Genomic DNA, 25,643 nt, shown 5'->3' with positions numbered 1-25,643 from the left:
CTGTGACCAGCAAAGTTGTGTTTGTTTCATTATGCACACTACATGATTTTTAGCCTCATTTTCAACTTGCCAACCTAATTTGGAGACATGCCATGGTTCTCCTTCGATCAATGACTAGACTCAATTGCATGCTCAGGAGCATTTGTGCAACCAAATATTTCTTATTGTCTTCAGTTCGAGACACAGCCCTCCAGTTTGTTGTCTGAGACAGCATCTCTTCCCCGTGTGCACCCTGACACAGAGTGCTGTTCACCCACTGCATTTACGTGCAAATGCTGATTCCCGCATCTGTTACACACACCTCTCACCCATTCTTACCTTAAGACAATGGTAGCCTAGTGAGTAGAGCTTTGGACTATCAATTGAAAGGTTGAGAGTTTGAATCCAGGCTCTGCCATGCAGTCACTGTTGGGCCCTTGAGCGAGGCCCTTAACCCTATTGGCTCCAGGGGTGCCATACAATGGCTGACCCTGCGCTCTAACCCCAGCTTCCAAACAAGCTAGGATATGCAAAGAAATAATTTCGTTGTTCTGTACAACTGTATGACAAATAAACGCATTCTATGTATTCTAGACTTTTTCCTTTTGGCATTAACAGTTAACAACTAACATACAATTATGCAATAGAACACGAGAGGGAGTGTGTTATCACGAATAACATCACGGCTGTGATTTGGTCGCAGGCTCGAGTCGAAGGCGAGTGCCGTAGATCATCACAGCCGTGATGTTACTCGCGATAACACACGACCTCAAGTGTTCTATTGCTTTTATACAACAGTTTTTACAAAATAAAGAAAGAAAATAAATCAAAGAAGCCCTGAATTTCATAATAAATATGCTTTAATATTGACAATACCTTCCGCCAAAAAGTAGTTCCACAACGAATATAAAGTTTAACACTACAAAGCAGACATCCCAAGTTGCAAAAACTCATTTCAGGGAGGTAAGAACAACAAGAAAAAAAAGGCAAGAACCTCCGAAGGGAAAAAAAAGAAATAAAAAACCTCTCACACACACCAAAGGATTATGGGTGAGAACTGAACTCTTAGGAGCTGCTAACTGGGCTATTAAGCTAACTGTTTGCGTTAAAAACACATTAATGTTCCCTACATAGTGCACTAGATTGTATATCAGATAACGGATTTATGTTCACTACATAGTGCACTAGATTGTATATCAGATAACGGATTAATGTTCCCTACACAGTGCACTAGATTGTATATCAGATAACGGATTTATGTTCACTACATAGTGCACTAGATTGTATATCAGATAACGGATTTATATTCACTACATAGTGCACTAGATTGTATATCAGATAACGGATTAATGTTCCCTACACAGTGCACTAGATTGTATATCAGATAACGGATTTATGTTCACTACATAGTGCACTAGATTGTGTATCAGATCATGGATTAATGTTCCCTACATAGTGCACTAGATTGTGCATCAGATCACGGATTAATGTTCCCTACATAGTGCACTAGATTGTATATCAGATAACAGATTTAAAACGCGTCGCCTGCGTGCGCGTTTGTGTGCATGAAGCTTGTCGTTACTGGCAACGCGTCAGCGGAGTAATACAGTTGTGGTGTGAAAAGGCCGTGCTGTTATCACGAATATCAGCGGTTAGAACGCTTCTCAACCAATCAGATTGTAAGGTCGGAACTAACTGTTGTATAAGTATAAATAACTAACAGCATAAAGGTGTACAACACTAAAAAGAAAACACTATATATAACACTATATATATACAGTATATATATAGTAAAAAGTCTAGAATACATAGAATGCCTTAATATATATATATATACAGTGTATCACAAAAGTGAGTACACCCCTCACATTTCTGCAGATATTTAAGTATATCTTTTCATGGGACAACACTGACAAAATGACACTTTGACACAATGAAAAGTAGTCTGTGTGCAGCTTATATAACAGTGTGCATTTATTCTTCCCTCAAAATAACTCAATATACAGCCATTAATGTCTAAACCACCGGCAACAAAAGTGAGTACACCCCTTAGTGAAAGTTCCTGAAGTGTCAATATTTTGTGTGGCCACCATTATTTCCCAGAACTGCCTTAACTCTCCTGGGCATGGAGTTTACCAGAGCTTCACAGGTTGCCACTGGAATGCTTTTCCACTCCTCCATGACGACATCACGGAGCTGGCGGATATTCGAGACTTTGCGCTCCTCCACCTTCCGCTTGAGGATGCCCCAAAGATGTTCTATTGGGTTTAGGTCTGGAGACATGCTTGGCCAGTCCATCACCTTTACCCTCAGCCTCTTCAATAAAGCAGTGGTCGTCTTAGAGGTGTGTTTGGGGTCATTATCATGCTGGAACACTGCCCTGCGACCCAGTTTCCGGAGGGAGGGGATCATGCTCTGCTTCAGTATTTCACAGTACATATTGGAGTTCATGTGTCCCTCAATGAAATGTAACTCCCCAACACCTGCTGCACTGATGCAGCCCCAGACCATGGCATTCCCACCACCATGCTTGACTGTAGGCATGACACACTTATCTTTGTACTCCTCACCTGATTGCCGCCACACATGCTTGAGACCATCTGAACCAAACAAATTAACCTTGGTCTCATCAGACCATAGGACATGGTTCCAGTAATCCATGTCCTTTGTTGACATGTCAAGACGTGGGAGGTCAGCCTGTCAGTGCTCAGACCATACGCCGCACACTGCATCAACTCGGTCTGCATGGTCGTCATCCCAGAAGGAAGCTGACGCACAAGAAAGCCCGCAAACAGTTTGCTGAAGACAAGCAGTCCAAGAACATGGATTACTGGAATGCCCTGTGGTCTGACAAGACCAAGATAAACTTGTTTGGCTCAGATGGTGTCCAGCATGTGTGGCGGCGCCCTGGTGAGAAGTACCAAGACAACTGTATCTTGCCTACAGTCAAGCATGGTGGTGGTAGCATCATGGTCTTGGGCTGCATGAGTGTTGCTGGCACTGGGGAGCTGCAGTTCATTGAGGGAAACATGAATTTCAACATGTACTGTGACATTCTGAAACAGAGCATGATCCCCTCCCTTCGAAAACTGACTAACATCCACCAGCTCCGTGATGTCATCATGGAGGAGTGGAAGAGGATTCCAGTAGCAACCTGTGCAGCTCTGGTGAATTCCATGCCCAGGAGGGTTAAGGCAGTGCTGGATAATAATGGTGGTCACACAAAATATTGACACTTTGGGCACAATTTGGACATGTTCACTGTGGGGTGTACTTACTTATGTTGCCAGCCATTTAGACATTAATGGCTGTGTGTTGAGTTATTTTCAGAAGACAGTAAATCTACACTGCTATACAAGTTGTACACTGACTACTCTAAGTTATATCCAAGTTTTATTTCTATAGTGTTGTCCCATGTAAAGATATAATGAAATATTTGCAGAAATGTGAGGGGTGTACTCACTTTTGTGATACACTGTATATATATATATATATATATATATATATATATATATATATATATATATATATATATATAAGCTTACACACAATCAGAATCCAGAATGTTCTATTTCTATTCTATTCCTATTTATGCATATCTCCTCTACTGCTGCAGACCCCCACCCTGACCAAGGAATGCAAAACCTGCACCCCCAGCAACATGTGTCTAACAGCCAACTGCTTCCTGCATGAGGCGGGTTCATACAAGGATCAGTATCATGTACAGAGAGTCACAATCTCCATTATTCACAGTCTCTGTGAAGGCACCATTAACCAGCCAGCAGAGGCCGCATCTGCAGCAGCAATGAGGACTCCCTCAGACACAGCCAATCATGTCTGTGTAGGCACCTGGACAGCTGATATACAGCTGAGATTCGAACAGAGTTTAAGGTCTCAGTAGTGGTGTGCTAGCATGTTTTACTGATGCGGCACCCGAGCACCCTGGATCCAAATAGAAAAAATGAGGCAATCCTGTACATTGTAATATTAAATCTGCTGTCCCTTCACCCTCTAGGCCTTTGGTTGTTCTTAGTCAACGAGAGTAGTGCCAGAGAGAAAGCAGTGTGTGTGTGTGCGCAACGGGGGCAGTATATGTGCTAAAGAAAGATGCAGACAGACAGAAAGAGGCAGAGAAGACTCCATCACCCAGAACAAAAACTGAAAGAGAGAACAAGAGAGAGACAGAGTGAAAGAGATAGAGAAGCACACAAAGAAAGCAAGAAAGATAGATTATGAAAAGCCAAGGTCAAAGATAGCACGAAGCTTTAACCAAGCACTGATTAGAAGTAGAGAAACGAAACCGATGGCACTCTGAGAAGCTCAGCATGATATGTGATCTCTATCAATGTAAAGCTCTATGCACATAAAATGTCTTTCCAACCAGTGTTCGGGTGAGTGTTAGGGGGTTGGAGCATATGAAATGCTGCACAACATGCTATAAGTCCCTGTTGACTGGACGCTCATTACCTCTGGCTGTGAGACACCTGTTTAAACTACCCTCCAGTCCTTTGCTTGCATACAGTGTGCAGTCGGTGTATTAAAATCTTGACTTATAAATCAATTCCATTTTGAAATGGTAAAGGTTGCCGACACTAGGGGGGCACAGAGGTCTGATGGCGTGGTTTTACATATGCAATACTGTGGTCTGGGCAATTAACAAGTAAAAAAAAAAAAAGCAGTTGGTGGTAGCACATGTTGGATCGTTCTTGGCCTCGTCTGTCTAAGGTAAGCGGCTGGAGCTAAAGCCGGAGCAAGGCTGCAATTTGATATAACTAGACTGCATGAAAAAGGGAAAATGAAGAAAAATAATAATAAATAGGGCAGTTTATCCACCAGAACCTAAACGTTCCCATGGTACAGAGGTTAGGGATGTCCCGATCACGTTTTTTTGTTCCCGCTACCGATCCCGATTATTAATTTTGATCCCGATCCGATACCGATTCTCAAACCGATACTTATATTTTCTAGATATTGTCTAGATAAGAACTAGATAATACTGTTCACACAGTGCACACTTCAAGTACATTACAGTTATTCAAATTAATCCAGTGTACATGTTTAACACTAAATAGCTCTGCAGTGCTGAAGGGAAAAATGCTGCATCCAAACTATTGCTTAATGTTTTTGTATTTTTACAAAATCAATCAAAATGAGTGAGATAATTACAGTTTTACTTTAAACTTTACATTCAAAGAAAAAAAATATTTAATGCAGTGATGCACTAAAAATGAACAGAAATCTGTGTAGCAGCTTAACTTGAATATAAGAAAAAAAGTTACTTAAAAGCATTACAGTAAAACCTGAATACCAAAATAAAATGAAAAGGCTCTTTTGTTATGAAGGAAAGCCAGTTTTTAAAGTGCTTGTATTGTGACAGTGGTTTGATGGACGTTTGTACACGAAGTGAGTGTGTTTTGACCCTTTAGGCCTTTCATAGAACATGAAATAGCGTGCTTGACTCAACTGTCGGCTATTCGGTACCGTAACAGAAGTTAATAAAGTGTTCTGCTCCCGACAATATGTGAATATACCGTGTATTTATTTCTTTATTAAACGAGTGCATCACTACGTTGTTTTGTAAACCGGTGTGATCCTTAACTCACACACCATATAAACAGTAAAATTCTACAGTAATGAACGCAGCTCTGCTCCCACCGCCTCGTGAAACGCTCACACTGCAGACGTTACACTTCACTGTTGGACTTGTTTTACTTTTCAATTTAAAGTATTTCCACACAGCGGACATGCTGACGTAACACAAAAGATCGGGATTAAGATCGGGTTTAGTGAAGCCGATTTCGATCAGTTAAAAAATGCCTTGATCGGCCCTGATGCCGATCTTTGAGATCGGATCGGGACATCCCTAACAGAGGTGTCAAGCTCAATCACAGAGAAAACCGTGACTATGTCAAGGGCCAAACAGGATCAACATTTATTAAACAGCATAGACAGGATATTGGATAAAGCATGAAAGGAAGGTTATTTAGGTTGGTTACATGAGCATAACTGACTTCTGACCTCGGATGAATGTGCAATAGAGGTTGGGGGGGGGGGGGGGTGCAGCTGGGCTTGCAGTACTTGGGATGATTGCTGTTGCAATGCATTCTAGGACTTGTAGTATCAACGGTGTGCATCTTATATACTGGCAGGTCGGATATGGCCCGTGGGCCTTGAGTTTGACATATGTGCCATAGTACAAAGCCCAAAATTCAGCAAATATATTCAAGTTGCACAAGACATCGTTCAGCAACTGGACTTCTACAATCCCCACACTGGTGGGTGAAAAGTGCAGCAAAAGGTTTGCAAATGTGGTACTTGTGTAAAGTAAATAAACAAACTTTAAATAAAGCAGCCAAAATATATCTAAGTTAAATAGTCACATAAAACAGAAATTATTAAATGATACTTAAAGACATCAAATATTTTACAATGTCATTAATTACTGGCTTCAATACAATTAGTTTTATACTACTACTACTCTTACAACAAAATGTTTTATTTCATCATATTATTAAATATTGCAGCATATACCGGCATCATTTTTAGACAACAGCATTTTGGGGGCCATAAATGGAATTTACTTAATGGGGTGCAGAAACCATGAAAATGATGTAAACCTGAGGTAGAAAAAAACACAAGTGCACATGATTATTTTTATTATTTATTTACTGAGCTTTGATACGATGTATTCGAAACCCTAACTCTGGTGAGCTAGCGTACTTTACCGCTGCACCACCTGAGCGGCCAAGTGCACATGATTTTAAACAGCATGACAGTAAAGGAGCTGAGGGAGCCGAGTGACAAACACATTTTAAGATGAACAGTCTTGAAACCATCAGCAAAAGAGAAACAGTGGTGTAAGCTTTTTAACCAGGCTACATAAGCATTTTCCAGGGTAGTTGCTAAATGCTGCAAAAGTACAGCCACAAATGTAACCGTATCGTTAAATAAACAAGGCTATGAACCAGTGTGAACAAAAATTGTACATCTGTAGCTTTACAAAGCTGGAATTTACAGTTGGCTGCCGTTGGAAAACATCTTGAACAAACATAGCTTGGAAACAGGAGCAAAAAAGAAGCCCTGTGCAATGAAAAACGTAATTCAGTCTGCTAAGTCAACTTAGTTTACTACATCTAAAAGAATGTAGGTATAGAGAAAAGTAGAGTGATACTGTAATACTGTACTGAGTGTCAAACATTGGGTCTGATGTTTGCTTTTTATGTTGAACAGTCAATAAATTTGAAAGAAGTCAACCACGTGCAAAAATGTAGACCAAAAACATGCACCTCTTACTCAGTGCTAAAATTATTAAAGTCACCAAATAAACACATCTGGTTGATCCTCTCTTGACCTTCTCAATTATCAGACCTAAACATAACTAAATCCTTACAAGAAGTTAAAGAGTGCAGACTATAAAGTAGATCAACAACGCAAACTTTCACACAACTGGAAAATAGTCTACATTTACTTTATTTGCATTTAGCAGACGCTATTATCCAAAGCGACCTACAGTACTGTGACAGTATACAGTCTAAGCAATTGAGGGTTAGGGAACTTGCTGAAGGGCCCAACAGTTTGCAACCTGGCAGTGATGGGGCTTGAACCACAACCTTTTGATTACTAGTCCAGTACCTTAACCACTAGGCTACAACTGCCTTATTCTCATTCCAAACTATTTAGCATAGGGAAACAGCATGTTGCATGAAGCCACATAATCTAAAAAGATACCTATCTTTTTTGTTCATTTGTATGTATGAAGTAATAAGCATGAGAATATTTTAAATATGAAACTTGACTTTGGGTGTGTTCGAAAAGCTAGTGTGCTGTCTACATAGACAGCATTTTACGTCATCCTGTGCGCGCTCCCGAGAAGGAGGCTGTTCGAAATCCTAGATGCCTTAAATACCTCACTACTGAGGTATCTTAACATTTCAATTTTATTTTGGCTCGAGAACGAGTGAGCATCCGACGCTACCTTAGTGATCAAGGCAATCCCAGAATTCATTGCGGGTCGGGTGCTCTTCTCTCACAGAAAAATAAACATGGCTGATGGTGCGGACAAACGAACAAAGTTATTTTTAAACGTAAATAAAATATTACTGATTTTTAACTTGTATAAACTTGTACCGAGTGTTTTTATTTGCAAGTTCGGGCTTGTCAGGAAATGTAACTGTTATCGGTACATGAAGGGAGGCTATATTGACATGTTAGCATGCTGTGCAACCTCGATCCATTGGTTTTAATGGCAAGATGCTAAATGCTAAACCTGATGTTATCGCAGTCTAAGTAGCGCGGTCGAATAACCTGACTTATAAGTCAATGACTTATTAGAATCCTCTCTACTGAGGCAGCTGCCTATGTAGACAGTAAGACAGCAAGGCAGCTCCCTAGGTTTTCGAACACACCCTTTGTGTACTGTGTTGTGGATTTGACTTTGAATAAATATATATTTTTTAATTTTTATTCAACAATCTACAACTAATCAACTAAAATGACAAAGGGAAATGTTGTGAAAATTATTCAGACCCTTTGAACTGCTGTCAGGTGCATCCTGTTTGCTTTAATAACTACTGACACATGTCTACAACTGAAATCCACCTGTCACAAACTGAATTGAGTAAAAAAGCACAAATCTGGGTCTATAAAAGTTCACTAAATAGCATGTAAAGAACTTTAACAACATAAGAAAAAACATTCTCTGGTCTTTTGAGACAAAAATTGAACTGTTTGGGCACAACAGCAAACACCAAATCTGCCATAAAAACAGGCCTTGGACATCACTCGGCTAATGCAACGCTATGGGGCGCGTCATAGTGTCAGGGACAGGAAAAGTGGTAAGAAATGAGAGATGAATGAGTGCAGCCAAATACAGGAGCATCCTTGAAGAAACAGCTGGTGAAAGTTTACCTTACATCATGACAATGACCTAAAACATACAGCCAAAACAACACTGGAGTGGCTTTGTGGCCAGACTCTGAATGTCATTAAAAGTGCAGAGACCAGAAGATCGCAATTCACCAATGCTCACCAACCAATCTGATTATGAGATATAAGATTTATTTGAGTCTCAGATGACTTTGGTCCTGTAGAGAAGGTACAATCTGTAAATACTGAATACTCACAATGAAAATGTGGACGCCCTGGTTCTACTCTTTATCCCTTCAGCTATGCAGAATAGAGTATAGGACGAGGGATTCTCTGCAGGAAAGGCAACTTCTCTACCAGTGAGAGATGACGTAGTCAGTTGGCAGCTATAGAAAGAGATCAAACAAGAGCCAGTCACTCCACAGGAAACTGTTGAGATTCTTATCTTTTCCTGAATGTGTTGGTGGCATGCAGTTTGCCTATGCAGTTGATAAGCGGATTGTTCCACAGGGAGATCTGTGGGTAGTAACAATACCAGCAGCACTTAAACCGTATCAAACCCTTATCCAGAGATCTTTCATTCAATCACCAAACACGACCTCTATGTGTATGTGGAACAACTCATGGCTTCAGGGCAAATGTGTCCATAGCCTTTTTAGAAGCTGTTCCAAGCTACAAAAGCTCTAAACATACAGCCGTCCGTTCTGCAGGTGTTCAAGCATGGATGAATAGATATTACAAAAGTACCACCATTCATATCACAATGAGATGGTTACACAATGACCATAAATAAATTATCACCTTACATGACCTGCATCAACATATTTAGCCAAGTATGTCAAGGTTTGTTTATGTGTCAGCAAACAATCTTTTATCACCAAATAAAAACATCTGGCTCTTTTTTTTTGTTTTGTTTTATATTTTCCCTCTTTTTCCTTCCAATCTAGCCATGTCCAATTCCCCGACTGTAACTTCCTCTGCTGCTTGCACCACCCCGGACCCAGGAGAGCCGCAGAATGTGATTCGCCAAGCAATTGCCAGCAGCTTTCTCTGTGTCATACAGGGAGCAGTGTCATGCACTGCAGTCTTTAAATTATCCCTTCTGCGGGCACTTGGGCCACAGTTTCAGCATCAACGAGAAATCCATCACAGCCAATTGTGCCTGTTTGATGCCCTGTCAGGAATCCAACAGCGCCACCCAAGCACCCTTAACTGAATATTTAGATAATTAAAAAGACACAAGTAGAAAAATTTTTTATATTTGTTACCATAGGGCCGCTCAGGTGGTGCAGCGGTAAAGTACGCTAGCTCACCAGAGTTGGGGTTTCGAATACATCGTATCAAAGCTCAGCTCTGCCTCTCCGACTGGGCTGGGCGGCCGCATGAACAACAATCGGCTGTTGTTCAGGGTTAGAGGGTAAGAAAGTCGGATCATAGGTCCTCATAACTGGTGCAACTGCGGCTCCTGCTGGCTGACTGATGGCGCCTGCACAGGGCTGAGGAATAACGCTGGTGGGGGGGGTGGCCCTCCGCACACAGTGCTCGTCAGTGTATGAACTCGACTCGTGCAGGTGAAAAATGCAGTCTGTACTGACTGTACGTGCCGGAGGGGGCGCATGTCAGTTGGGAGGCGTCCTCAGTCAGCGATGAAGGGTCGAATCAGTATAGAGGACGCATTCAGGGTAAATTGGACACAACTAGACTGGGGGATAAAATTGGGGGGGGAATAGTCAATTAAAAAAAATATATATATATATTTGTTACTATTATTAAAAATATAGTATTAAAGAAGTTCTAATCCCAGAAGTGCCCACACTATTTTTTTTTTTTTTTTTTACCCCTTTTTCTCCCCTTTTAGCGCATCCAATTGTTCAATTAGCATCGTGCTTCCTCTCTGTCTATGCCGAACCCTGCCCTGACGGAGGTGATTGAAGCTAACCCGTATCCCCTCCGAAACACGAGCAGCAGCCAGATGCATCTTTGCCACCCACACATTGACGAGTTTGGCGCCACCTAGCGTTGCATGCGGAGAGACACACCCTAAGGGCACCCTCTCCCATCTCTGTGTAAGCGCCTCCAATCAGCCGGCAGAGAACGCAATCGCATTCTGACAGAGAGAGACCCACATCCGGTTCTTTGTCCCACCCCCGACATGAGCAACCGGCCAATCGTTGCTCATATAGCCACTCAGCTTCGAACCGGTAAAGCAAGGCTGGATTCGATACCACGCTTCTCAGAATCCAGCCCTGGTTGCAGCGCGTTTCTTTTTACCGCTGCGCCACCTGAGCGGCCACACTATTTTTAAAAAGTGCACTACTATGTGACAAATGTTAATTAAAATTTTTATATTTCTGTAAATCATTAAAGATCAGGGGTATCATTAGCCAATATTAATACTGAGTCGACACCTACAACGTTTCCCAAGCAGGGCTTCATGAAGTCATTGCAGAAAGTTCTTGAGACTGTAATCACATTGTACAAAGAAACAACCAGTTCCAGCCGACAAATATCCCAAAACAGCCCTGAAAAGGTTTTAACGGGCAACAAGTTCATTTTAAAAACAATATAAGTTCTAGTCAGTAGAAACACTGAAGATCGAGTTTGGTGTTTTGGCTCTCTCTTCGGAAAGTACACAACATCAGTTACGTGTTTGTATCAGTGAGCTCTGCTACATCTGTCAGCTCTGTGCTGGAGTGAAAGCTCTGAATCAACAGCTTTCAGTTTCACATAGGCTTGGGTTACTCAAAAGAAAGCCATGAGTTCAGTGTCATCTGGAAACCAAAAAAACATGTACAAGCTGCATATGGACTGCAGAGTAACAACAAACACACAGAATCAACACAGCCAATCTAGCTTCTGCGCTAGGTACCCAAAGTAAACCAATGCAGACATGGGGAGAACATGTGAAAGAGTGGAAGCAAGGCTCGAACAAATGTTCCCAAGACCCTTACTGCTTTGCAGCACCCACACGACACCTGATTATTGTTGCAATGCAACGAGAATAACTATTTCGTGCATTTTCATTTTCATACTAATCCACCTATATAAACACTGAAAAGCTATCAGCATTGAGAACGAGTCCTGCCACCCTTTGCTGCTATAACAGTATCCACTCTTTTGAGAAGATTTGAAACAAGATTGACTTTGAGTGTGTGTACAGATTTGTAACCACTTATTCAACAGAGCATTTGTGAGGTCTGGCATTGATAAAGGAGAATGCATAAATGGAAAGAAAAGAACTTACATTTTTATTAAATTTGCAGTGAGTGTGGCTGAAACACCTAAAATCCATCATTAAGAAAGGTTAAGCACAAAGTGTAAATGCAGATAATCGAAAAAGAACACCAAAATATATTTCCACTCTCTTTGCCAAACCTGCCAAAAGCAGTAATTAGAACCAGCTTAGCTAGAGCCGCCCCAGCTCAGACTTTTAACCACATCATTAGCAAAATGTCCCCGATATGGACTTGCCTTAAGACAATTGTGACAGTAAGTTAGACACTATAACTCTCCTGAAAGGCTCCAACTAGTCCATAGCCATCATTTGATTCTCTTGATTTCGCTGGATTGGATTGCATTAGGATTTTGTTTGCATAACATCATTTAAATTGCAAATGTGAGCCAAACTGTCACATTTTACAGCACTGTGAAGCACAGAAAGCTGCCTAGATTTATATTGTTCAGTTGTCCCAGTTAAGATTAGCCTTGCAGTCGTTACTGGGTAACACCTAAGCAACATGTTACTGGGCAGTTCCCTCAAGACATTGCAACATAGCAAAAACTGCATTCAGGTGCATCAGTCAATTTTTCTAGGTTCCTACTATTACAAATAAGATGCAAATAACACAACAATGCAAAACTGTTGAGACGTGTGATCAAAACGAGCGTCTTACATCTGTGAAAAAAAGTACAGTGAAGTGACGTTTAGTTTACATTCCCTCCAGCTGTACATCATACACACACCCGCAGCCATTTACTCCTCCCAGACTGTATGGAAGTATCTGCTGCTGGGTTTGAGATGGAGAAACTGTCCACAATGATGGTAATGCCAAACTTGCTTGTTCCACCATGTTTTACCATAATTATGGTTTTAGCCAGCTGCTGTGCAATGCCTGTTTTTTACCAAATATGGGGCAGGTTGTTCTGCTCAAACTGTTCAATTTCCATTTCATCACACCAATGAATATTTCTCCTTTATGTCATGTTTTACCACTGTGCCACCTGAGCACCATATGTAAACCTTCTAATGATTAATATCAATAAGACAGCTTATCATGCCTCAAAGTCCCAAGCCACAAAACTTGGTGATTCATATGTAGGTTCCATTATTATGTTGCTGTTAAGAAGTTATAATCAACATAAAGTTGCAGTTTTACATTTATATTTATTTATTTAGATGTTTTCCGCCGTGCACACACAGTGGTTATATTTATGGCAGGAAAGGTGGATAATTTTCATATTTTAATTTATAGCCTTGTCGAGTGTTGTTCGTTAGATGCGCTCATTCAGACCAATTTTTCCCAAAAACTTAAAGAATGTTTTCATTTTGGTTTGATTAAAGATTTTACTAATAGTCTTCGGAATTGTTATAGATTGTCATTGCTGTATTTAGGACATAATTAAGACATACGGTTAGTATATATTTGATTGAAATGGGTATATGGCAGGTATCCAGAGAGAAATACAATGATATGACGAATAAATAGATTAAATACAGCCTGTGTGCATTAAAAAATGTGATACGTCTTTTATTCGCTTATTCCGCTTGACTTAAGGAAGATGTGTCTGTTGTCTATGTATGTCCATTTATATGTGTTGCTTCAGTTTTATCATCGACAGGAGTGTTGTTGCTTTCAAATAGTTCCCTTATAGTCTTTGCTGTTAAGATCTGTTGTCTTTCATGGTCATAAATAATACATTCCAGCATTAAATGTTTTATTGTAACCTGTGTTTGGCATGGTGCGCCTTTTATCAGGTACATATGTGTTCATCTGGTGTGTCCGATATGGCACCTTGTGTACACTGTCTGGTCCCAACGGTTTTCAAGGTATTTCTGCATTTTTTCTCCAGTAATGGGATTAGCTTCGTATAGTTTATTATTCTGCTGTGTGTTCCAGTCGTTTTGCCATTTGTCGTTGATATACGAGTTTATTGCAGGTTTGAAGTCCAATGGTGGGATCTGGTACATTGGATCCGGTATGCATGTGGCTTTTTTTGCTGCCTGACCTGCTCTCTCATTGCCCAGGAGCCCGCAGTGTCCTGGTATCCAGCATAAGATGACATTGTAACTGTGACACAGATAAAGCTGCACTGAAGTTTTAGAGATGAAATGTTTATTACTAGTTAAAACTGCTTTAAAAAATACTTTATCCAAAAATTAAAAACAGCAATGGCAACTAGTATTTCCCTTTTAGTTACACTACTACAACCCCTGGCAAAAATTATGGAATCACCACTCTTGGAAGATGTTCTGTCAATTGTTTAATTTTGTAGAAAAAAAATAAATCACAGACATGCCACAAAACTATCATTTTTCAAAATGTCAACCTTCTGGCATTAAGAAACAATAAAAAAAAGAAACAAATATAATAGTTGTGGTCAGTCACAATTGCTTTTTTTAGATCAAGTAGAGGAAAAAAAATATGGAATCACTGAAATCTGAGGAAAAAATTATGGAATCACTCTGTAATTTGCAGTTTAAAAACAAAACATCTGCAGCAGATTAGATTTGCTAATTATTCTTCAGTTTAAAAAGAGTGCTCACACCTCGGAGAGCTGTTGCACAAAGCAGATTGTCATGAATCATGGTTCCAACACAAGATATGTCAGTTGAAACAAATGAGAGGATTATAAAACTCCTTCAAGAAGATAAATCATTGTGGAATGTCGCAAAAGATGTTGGTTGTTCCCAGTAAGCTGTGTTTAAAATCTGGACCAAGTACAAACAAAATAGGAAGGTTGTAAAAGGGAAGCATACTGGTAGACCAAGTAAGACATCAAAGCATCAAGATAGAAAACTTAAAGCAATATGTCTTGAAAACAGAAAATGCACAACAAAACAAATGAGAAACAAGTGGCCGGAAAGTGGAGTCAATGTCTGTGACCGAACTGTAAGAAATCACCTAAAAGAAATGGGATTTACATACAGAAAAGCCAAACAAAAGCCATCATTAACACCTAAAAAGAAAAGAACAAGGTTCAAGTAGGCTAAAGAAAAGCAATCGTGGACTGTGGGTGACTGGATAAAAGTGATCTTCAGTGATGAATCGCGAATCTGCATTGGGCAAGGTGATGATGCTGGAACTTTTGTTTGGTGTCTGTCCAATGAAATTTATGAAGATAACTGCCTAAAGAAAACATGTTAATTTCCACAGTTGTTGATGATATGGGCCTGCATGTCGGGTAAAGGCACAGGGGAGATGGTCTTCAATAAATGCCAAAGTCCACATTGAAATTTTGGACGCTTTTCTTATTCCATCAGTTGAAAGGATGTTTGGTGATGATGACTTCATTTTTCAAGATGATAATGCATCTTGCCATAGGGCAAAGGACGTGAAAACTTTCCTTCAAGAAAACATATAATGTCAATGGCATGGCCTGCAAATAGTCCGGATCTCAATCCATTTGAAAATCTCTGGTGGAAATTGAAGAAAATGGTCAATGACAAGGTTCCAACATGCAAAGCTGATCTGGCAACAGCAAGAGACAGTTGAAGGCAGATTGATGAAGAATACTGTTTGTCATTAGTTAACTTCATGCCTCAGAGAGTGTAAACCATTATAAAAGCCAGAGGTGGTGCAACAAAGTAATAATGGTGCAGTGTTTTCTAATGATTCCATAATTTTTTCCTCAGATTTGAGTGATTCCATATTTTTTTCCTCTACTTGATCTAAAAAAAAGCAATTGTGACTGACCACAACTATTATATTTGTTTCTTTTTTTATTGTTTCTTAATGCCAGAGGGTTGACAGTTTGAGAAATGATAGTTTTGTGGCATGTCTGTGATTTCTTTTTTTTCTACAAAATTAAACAATTGAAAGAACATCTTCCAAGAGTGGTGATTCCATAATTTTTGCCAGGGGTTGTAAGTATTGGTTAGAAATACTATTCACCATAGTAATTAGGTTTGGGATGATGTATTTGCTTCTGGTATGCTCATACACATATTGACCTCTGCCAGGCAGCATAGTTGAAGCTTCACATGTCTGAAGGCATCTTACACCTGAAACCAAATTGAAGCATAAAGCAGCCCTTAGTGTGAGGTCAGAGGAGTGGTTGAACTCTTTAATTATTTTTGTTTTTAGCAGTTAGCTAGAGCTTGAATGCTCAAGAATTCTAGTATTATAGTACTACTGTAAACAAAGGCATGCATTATTGTTGTTTATGTTTCTTTTGTGTTCGCTTGAGAATACTTCTTTCATTAACCAGATGATCTGCAGCACTGGAAAAAACCTTTTTTCCTCTCTCTCTCTTGTTGTACATAAAGGCAGCATCCAGACCTGTTGTACATTCAAAACACCACACATTAAGCTTTCATTTGTGTGCTTTGTTCAGAAAGCGTGGAAGGGGTGCAAGGGAGGGAGCGGTGCAGAGCACAAGCAAATGAATGACCGAGAACATCCGTTAGCCCTGAGGGGTTTAGGGTCAGGCAGGAAGACACAAGAGACAGCTACAACACGTGCACTATTATCCCGAATGCTGCAGAGTCAGGTTAGATAAGCCCTCTCTGTCCCTGAGGATCAAAGCCTCTCCTACAGCACTAATATTGCAATCTCTCACAGTAGAAACCATGTGAACTTCACTGCCTCTTAACGGATTAGAAGGTCCCAAGGCAGAAGAAGCCTGCAGCGAAGCTCCCAACTCCTGCTGTCTCAAATGAGTTCAGTCCTACAAGTACAAATAGTGCACCACCGAAAATAGGACTTTCCAACACTGTTGGAAATGCTAAAGAGAAATACAGGCAGACCAGTGTAACTGCAAATAATGGCATATAATTTAATAAAAAGCTTTTACGATGTTTTTTGTGGCAGCACATCCACAGATACCTCTACATGCTTACAGAAATAACTAACTTCTATGGGAATAAATACACTAATGGTTTTACAACAATAAACAACTCACACAGGTATTTATTTTATTCTGCTAGTAAAATTACTTGTGTTATTTCTACTAGTAAAGGACTAGTGATTTTATTAACTAGTAGCCACTGACACTGCAGAAACAAGAAGTATTAATATGGAAAAAAGATGAATTGCACTGTGCTGATATTTTGAAGGAATTTACTCCATAGTGTTGGCAGATTATCATTTCTGCCAATTAAAACCCCGAATCAGAAAAAAGTTGGGGCAGTATAGAAAATGCAAATTAAAAAGACATAGTGGACACTGCTTTTGTTCCAAATCATGCTTCCAATTGTCTGTTGACGTTATTATTTAGAAGAAAAATCTTGGGTTCATACTGTCTGCAAAGTTTGTTTGTTTATTTATTTATTAGGATTTTAAGGTCCTGTTTGGTTACATTCATGACAGAAACGGTAGTTCCTCGTTACACAAGATTCATTAGCACAAGTTTAATATCAAACACAGTCATGGACAATTTAGTATCTCCATTTCACCTCACTTGCATGTCTTTGGACTGTGGAAGGACACCGGAGCTCCCGGAGGAAACCCACTCAGACACGGGAGAACATGCAAAGCCCACACAGAAAGGACCCGGACTGCCCCCCACCTGGGGATCGAACCCAGGACCTTCTAGCTGTAAGGCAACAGTGCTACCCACCGAGCCTCCCCCTAGGTAAAGGTTACTGTATAAACTAACAAACTATAAATTCATATGTGCATCAACTTGTGATTTTCAGGCTGTGTACAATCTGCATGAAGTAATGAATGAGCACCTCCAGTTGCCCTCTGAAGTCGTTAAGCAGCATCACAGTAAGAAATCTGTGTTTTTCACATAGAACTTACACATTCTGGTAAAATTTGCCAGTATATCTATCTGGACTTACATCTCTTTACAATAATTTTTTTTTATTTCTCCAGTATAACAAAGAACATGAACTGGTCAGTTCCACCGGGCCCAACTCTCACCTTAATGTATCTTCCAAGTCTTTATTTTTCCTCTTTCCTCTCCCCCTCCTACTATTACCTAACTCTAATCCACACTTTAGAAACTCGGATCAGGGTTATTGAGGATGACAGCTGGTTTGGGACTTTTTATTTGTGTTTATTTGTTTCTGTGCTTCCCCTCCCCCCTTTGCAGTTTTTCCCCCTTTCCAGAATAAACAAACTCCCAGGGTGGCACCCCAATCTGCTTTGTGAGTATGCATGTTTTTCCTGCTGAGATTTGCAGTCCCAAGGAAGGCGGATAAAATGGGTAATTACACCCATATGCAACAGCAGGTGCCAAAGCAACACCCAACAGGCTTGACCAGAACAGCAAATGAGCTAAATACATACCGTGACAGGATATATGCCTATTCAACACTAGTGAGTTTTTCACATGACAAAAATACACAGTAATAATATGTTTAATTTATACAGCACCTTTCACATACCCAAGGACGCTTTACAAAAGGAATTACTAGAGAAAAAAACACAACAAAAGAATAAGAATAATGAGCAGTAAAGAACGTTTTTAGATGACCTTTAAAGAAAGAAATGGAAAAGCACAAGGAAATTTAACATGTACACATTTATTTCTCAATGCCTTAACATAGAGATTGCCAATATTTAAATGACAATAATCCATTTTTTATTCATTCTTGTATTCTGTTTTTAATATCAATAGTCTCAATACTGATACTGGCCTAAAATGCTAACCTAACATTTTATGAAGCACCCAAGTGGCACAGCGGTCTATTACTCTTGCTAGGGTTCGATTCTCAGCAGTGATACCAGCCAGCCAGGCGTCTACAAATTTGCTATGTTTAAAGGGGTAGGGGTGAGGCGGTGGCCCAAGTCCTGTGTGTAGGGTATTCCTGCCTTGTGCCCAGCGTTTACTGGTGGAACCTGCCGCAACCCTGACCAGGATACTCTAGTCATATCCGATTACCCCATTGCATTACGCTTCCTTTCTACTGACGTTGACCTCCACCCTGGTTGAAGAGAGCCAAGACTGACACACGCCCCCTCCGACACCTGTGCAGTAGCTGACTGCATCGTTTCACCTTCACAAGGAGAGTTCATGTGGATCAGCTTTGTGTACAGAGAGCCACACCCTTATCAACGCATTATCCCTTGTCTCTGTGTAGGTGCCATTAATCAGCCAACAGAGGTTCGTTATTGCATCAGTTATGAGGTCCCGTCCAACACCCCCCTTAAATAACAGCCAATCGCTGTTCGTGTAGGCGCCCAGCCTGCCGAGGTTCGAAATGTCAGCTCTGGTGTACTAGCGTGTTTTACAGAAACTTATACCAATAACTAGGGATGCATCGATACCATTTTTTCCCAACCGAGTACAAGTACATGTATTTTTGTACTTGCCGATACCGATACCAATACCGATACCAATACCTATTGGATCAGATATCTGACATGCTAGAAAACTCGATCCGGTCGCCGAGCGCTCGGCGAGCCGGTCGGATCGAGTTGTTGGATAGTTCACACTTAGTGACCGAGAGCCGAGTTTTGATCGCCGAGCGAACGCCGAGTTGCTCCCGAGCCGGCAAATCTAGCGCCGACCAGCCGCCGAGCGAAAATCAGGGCAAAGATCGTGTAGTGTGAACTAGGCATAATGCAGCAACGTGCACTAGGCATACGGTATCGGATGTTTAGTATCGGAGCCTCGTTAATGAGCGCAGTATCGGGCAAATACCCGATACCAGTATCGGTACTCATGCATCTCTACCAATAACATAAGGTGTACGTATTTAAATCAGGCTTGAAGTGCGGGGCTATGATAACATTCTGTATGAACAGCAGCACAGTACAGGTTTAGTTAAACCAGTTTGTTAGCTGATAATTCTGACGCCAGTAAAAGTTCTAAACACTTTAACTGGACAGATTTGATCATAGATTTGATCACTCATCATAGATAATTTTTGTTATCATGAGTATAGATCATGTGACATAGCTTGGTCTGTCAGTGTGACAACTGCTATAAGGCTCATCTAAAATCCATCAATAGGATGACAGCAGAGGACACAAAAATCTTGACAGCACATGGAAATTAAAAGAGTGCTTTGAAGAGACATCAAGAGACATTATTTTTGCTGCTGTAAATTAACAGATATTTATCATGAATAAATGGAAAACTGAATGAAAAGGGATGTGGCATGGACAGTGCGAACTGATAACGTAACAGTGTTTTAGCATGTCTGCGGTTAAAGATTCTTATCATATAATTTGACGCTAAGAATGCATGATTTCACTGTGTGTCAGAAAAACAGACACAATATTTTAAAATAATCTCATGTAATGTGACAAGTAGTAATCTTATAGAAGCACTGAAATCCCACATTGTTACTCATGAGTGAAAAACACATGCACACATTGACCCAAATCTTGTTCTGGTTGCTTTTCCAGAAGTCATGAGGGCAGTAAGTGTGAGTGTGTGTGTGTGTGTGTGTGTGTGTGTGTGTGTGTGTGTGTGTGTGTGTGTGTGTGTGTGTGTGTGTGTGTGGGCACACTATTTATATCAATAAAAAAAAATTTTATGCATATCCCAGCTGGGGTCAGAGTACAAGGTAAGCCCTTGTATGGCGCCCTTGGAGTCGAGAGAGTTAAGGGCCTTGCTCAAGGGCCCAACAGAGTCTGCATAGAAAAGCTGGGATTCAAACCCACATCCTTCTGCTTGATATTTGAAAGCACTTATCACTAGGTTACCACTGTCCTGAGCTGTGTGGATAAGATAGCAGTGCAATGATGAAATGAGTCAATATTCTTTAATCAACGTTATTACATAATTTAAACCCAGTTATGGTTTTAAAAAAAAACACAGAAATGAAAAACATAACCCAACATATTGCTAATTGCTGCCCAGCGTTAATCTGATCTTGGTAATCATTCAAGAATTGTTGCTTCTCTTGGAGCTTTGTGCAGTATTCAAGCCGTTTCAATTCGACCACAGTTGTCAAGTCGTTGGCAATGTGCATCTTTAAAGTATGTTAAGCCCAACTTAACCAGTTGTCATTCATTTTCAATTACAGCTGTCAATTTTAAACGACAAGAGGCAGCGCAAATTTTGTCAATGCAAAGTTGATGGAGTCAGTGATGCAAAAAATGCAGTCTGTACTGATTGCGTACCGGAGGGGGCGCAAGTCAGTTGAGAGGCGTCCTCAGTCAGCGGTGAAGGGTCGAACCAGTATAGAGGACGCAATCAGGGTAATTGGACACGACTAGAATAGGGGAGAAAAATTGGGGGGGAAATAGATTTTTTTTTAAAACAACTTTATGCAAATTAGGAGCAAAGCAATATATGTTGTACCACCAAGGCAATTGCTTGGCGTCAGTTAAACCATGGCAAGCAAACATTCACAGGCGATTACAGCGCTGCCGGTGTGAACACAGGGTGATGAGTGATCAGTAATTCAAGCGACAAGAGGCAAATAAAAATGCTGCAGGTCTGATCGTAGGATTATACAGAAGTTTACACAGATGGGTTATATGTAGACATATTTAAATCACACAATCACTACAAAAAATCCCTCACAATACTTATTACATTGTAGGGCAGTTGTAGAATAGCAGTTAAGCTACCAGACTAGTAATCAGAAGGTTGCTGGTTCAAGCCCCACCATTCCCAGGTTGCCACTGTTGGGCACTTGAGCAAGGTCCTTAGCCTTAGACTGCATACTGTCATAGTACTGTAGGTTGCTTTGGATCAATATGTCTGCTAAATGCCAAAAATGTAAATGTAAATCCTCAAGACCTCTACACTGCCTCCCTACCCTTATGTCCACCTGAAAGTCCATGAGCGCATGTCCTCTCCTTGTTTCAGTAGCTTAAAATCTAACACCTCCCTCCAATGAGGTGAGGAAAAGGAGCAGAGAAAGAAAAGCAATGACACAAGAATCAAGGCTGAACATATTAATGAAACAAGACGCCCTTGCTCACTTATGGATGACGTGTTTTCAGCTGTGTTGAACGTCACTAGCAGTAATCGAAATAGACTAACTGGTATTATATGAACAAGTTATCACTTGCAAATTGCTTATTAGTGGGGTTACATTAAAGGCTCACATACAAAAGACTTTTGCATAGGGTACACCAAAATATCCTCACTCTAAAAGCCTCCTGCATGTTGTTTCTTGGATTTCTTAGAGTGCGTTTAAAGAACCGAGATGTCTTAAAGATGGCTGACTTCAATTTCCAGGTCATAGGCTGAAGAACTATCAAGAAGGAATAAGTTGGGAAGCAAGTAATATCTTCCTGGCCCCAAATGTTGTTGTTTTTTATTCCTGCACTTAAGTTACTAGCTTTTATGATGGTACTCTCTATATCCTACATGTGTATTAGCAGTTCTGTCCAAATACAAAAGAACACTCAAACTAAGTGAGCTCTGTAGAATGAGCAATTCTTTTAGAAATGTTTGTAAAGACAGACTACATGTCTAGGTGCTTTATTTATACACCTGTGGCGATGGGACTGAATAAAACACCTGTATTCAATGATTGAGGTGTGTCCCAATGCTTTTGTCCATATAGTGTATACTAAATTTAAACGGTGTCAGTTTATCAGAGGCATCCTTCTAATCCTTGCGTTTGGCAGGGAAAATAAGAGAAAATGAAATTCTAGACAACAAAGTACTAATGTTATTAAATTGTGGTTTGTAAATACTTGTTCCCTCGGTTTACCATGTTTAGTGTCTTCTTATGAATACATAAAGTCATGAGTCAAATAAAAGTCTTACTTCTAATTTACACTGACAAACGAAACACTGTTAGTTGCAGCTACACATAGTTTACACAACTCGATACGAATCTTAGAAGCAACTCCTACATCCTTCTTTTTTCAATCTAACAAATTCAGAACAATGTTCCATTATGTGAGTGCTGTTTGTGTCCGCATGAGTGAGGAGGAGCAACAGCTGTGGTGGAACAAACAGCTGCATCGCTGCATCGACCCGTGACCCTCCCTAATGTTCACTCCCTCTATTGGCCTCATTCTCTTTCTGTGCGTCTATGGTTCTTACAACTCATCCCTTTAAAAAAGTATGCTTTATACAATGTTTCACAAGATTTTGTGTATGCACTGGTATTCAAATACAGATTCTCTCAATATAAGTGAGTGTGTTAATAAATGCAGTAGAGAATCTAGGGAAGAGATTGGTCAAGAGATGCAGGCAGGTGGTCTGTCTGGTATGGAGATCTTGTACACATGGCGGGGTCAGAAGAACAACCACGGCGCATGCTTCTTTTACAACACAAAACGACTGGCTAAAAGATTGTTTAACTACTTGTTGGGTCCCAGTTCAAACACATTTAATTAGTAAACATAAACAAGATCTAAAGAATTATATAGTTCACATCACGCTATCTATCCAGCCTAACTTCACACACATAATGAAATGATAAAGAGTAAGTATTTAAGAACATAACACTGATACTTCTTTTTCAAAAGCTGTTGTTGGCGATTTCAGCTTCAAAATGTTCACAACCACATAATTTGTCGTTTAGCTTTGTGATTCAATTTGAAAAAAAATAAAATCATTGATTCTTGTTTTTTACATTTTACAAAACGTCTCATCTTTGTAAATTGGATTTGTAAATGATTTGCAATCTTGCACTGAGAAATGTTCTGTCTGAAAAATGGTGAGCAATGACCCATCTTTTTTTTAATGCCAAGACTGAGCCTTTGGTGGATCGTCCTTTTATACCCAATCATAATTCCCTCACCTGTTACCATTTTACCTGCTTATTCTGTACTGTTATAAAATGGTATATTATTTATTAGGATTTTAACATCATGTTTTACACATTTTGGTTACATTCATGACAGGACAGGTAGTTACTGGTTACACAAGATTTATCAGTTTGAGTCTTTAATGTCAAACACAGTCATGGACAATTTTGTATCTCCAATCCACCTCACTAGCATGTCTTTGGACTGTGTGAGGAAACCGGAGCTCCCGGAGAAAGGACTCCACACAGAAAGGACCCAGATCGCTCCACCTGGGGATTGAACCCGGGTGTTCAATCTAATACTCAACCTTCTTGCTGTGCGGTGACAGTGCTAACTAATGAATATTTTATGAACTTTTATTTTGCTCTAACTAAGCACCAAATTTTTGTTAATATTTACAAAACACAATTTAAGTTGGTCAGGCAACGCATTAAATGTAATTTCTCTGTACTTTTGTCATTTACCTCTCATTTAACTTTTTAGATTTTTATTTTTTATCACAAAATGTCTCAAACTGTCCAAAAATAGGGTTATACTAATATTGTTTTGGTATAGGTAATATTGTTATAATAGGTAATAGTACTATTGTTTGCTGTGGTTGTTTTTCCTTGCACCGAGAGGGGGGGTTGTATTTCAATTTCGTTGTGTAAGTGTACAAGTACAATGTGCAATGACAATAAAGGATTCGTATTCGTATTCGTAAGTAGTTTTTAAAATAATGTCGAAATTCCTTTTCACAAAAGAAAAAAAAAATTCCCACATCTAGATTGTTTCGAATTTGATTGAAAGGGGAAGTGTTTTTAGCTTGGGTGTCTCTTGGGATCCAGTCTCTGATTTGTGTTCAGGTAACTTGAGGTGTGGACAGGTACCTGGTACGATCTTAAGGCCAGGCATCAAATTACTAGTTACTTACTATTTAAAGTTTAACAGTGGCATGAAACAAGACCTTGGTCTACAACACAAAAGTAATGACTAAAGAGTAAAGACCATCAATGGCATACATTCCGAATTCAGCTGTCACATTTTGTGCAAACCAAAGTACTCTGAGGAAACAGATGGTATCAAGCTGAACTCCACACAGTCACTACATGTACAAAATACAGAAATAGACACATGGTCGAGAGAGGTGAGCAGCACTGAAATTACCTACAATAGCAAACCTGGTAACAGACTGGAGCCACAGGTTACTTTTGTAGTTTCCCTAAAAATATCAACTGGTTATTTGCTGGCTAAGTTCTACCAAGACTTCACAGTCACATTCAGGCTAGCAGCAAAACATCAGTAAGGTCAGTTTGTTACTAATGTGTGACATGACACTCAATAGCCTGCAAATAATAATGACTTGCCTTCAAAACTAGACAAGAATAGCTATTAGTCTGCCTCATTTCTGCCTGCAATAATAAGAAATATAGGTAGAGAAACTTCCAGTATCTCTCAGAAAAACAGAGCAGAAAAAGTCATTTGTGCCGGCTTACCACAGGGAACCCACCCGTCCACCCCCACCACACAAATGCTTTCAACCAGAACACATGTCCATTTGAATGTATGTGTGTCAAGAAGGTGTGAAGGGTGGAGGCACTACACACAGACCAACATGTCAAGACAAGAGAAAACATAGAGCCAAGGGCCAGTAAACCTAAATGAAATGAGGAAAGGGGACATACAGAAAACACAAAACCTGAGAACAAAAGAACATTAAAGATCTTATTTCATGATTTTTGCACTAATGAAGACTGGATGGAATGGGGGGGTGGGTTTGCTATTTTGATGCCAGACACTTGGGTGTAATCCTAGAAGCATTGACAGATGCCCTCTGTTCACTGATTTCTGCTGAAGTCTGAGAGGCACAACAAGACAAATATGGCTGACCACCTGTGACTGGACCGTCCTAATCTTTAATGCACAGCACATAGTTTCAGCTCCGATTTTCCCGTTGATAAGATGTTATTTGCAACCCAC

The 25,643-nt window shown here is 40.0% G+C and overlaps 1 protein-coding gene across 3 annotated transcripts in view; it reads right to left on the bottom strand.

Annotated features, from left to right (window-relative positions):
• ralgps2 (Ral GEF with PH domain and SH3 binding motif 2) overlaps positions 1 to 25,643 on the bottom strand; it is a 190,205-nt gene that overhangs the window by 154,895 nt on the left and 9,667 nt on the right. Inside the window, exon 2 of one of the 3 annotated variants that reach the window (XM_063002138.1) lies at positions 9,102 to 9,230. The exons of 1 other annotated variant lie outside the window; for it this stretch is intronic. The gene's annotated coding sequence lies outside the window, so the exon portion shown is untranslated. Of the gene's footprint in view, positions 1 to 9,101; positions 9,440 to 25,643 lie in introns of those variants that run through there. One more of the 3 variants, XM_063002137.1, reaches the window with a different exon arrangement.

Source organism: Trichomycterus rosablanca, chromosome 9, assembly GCF_030014385.1.
Source record: "Trichomycterus rosablanca isolate fTriRos1 chromosome 9, fTriRos1.hap1, whole genome shotgun sequence".
In the NCBI taxonomy this organism is placed as follows: Eukaryota; Metazoa; Chordata; class Actinopteri; order Siluriformes; family Trichomycteridae; genus Trichomycterus; species Trichomycterus rosablanca.
The sequence above is the reverse complement of the archived record's forward strand: the minus strand, read 5'-3'. Positions and strand labels throughout refer to the sequence as shown.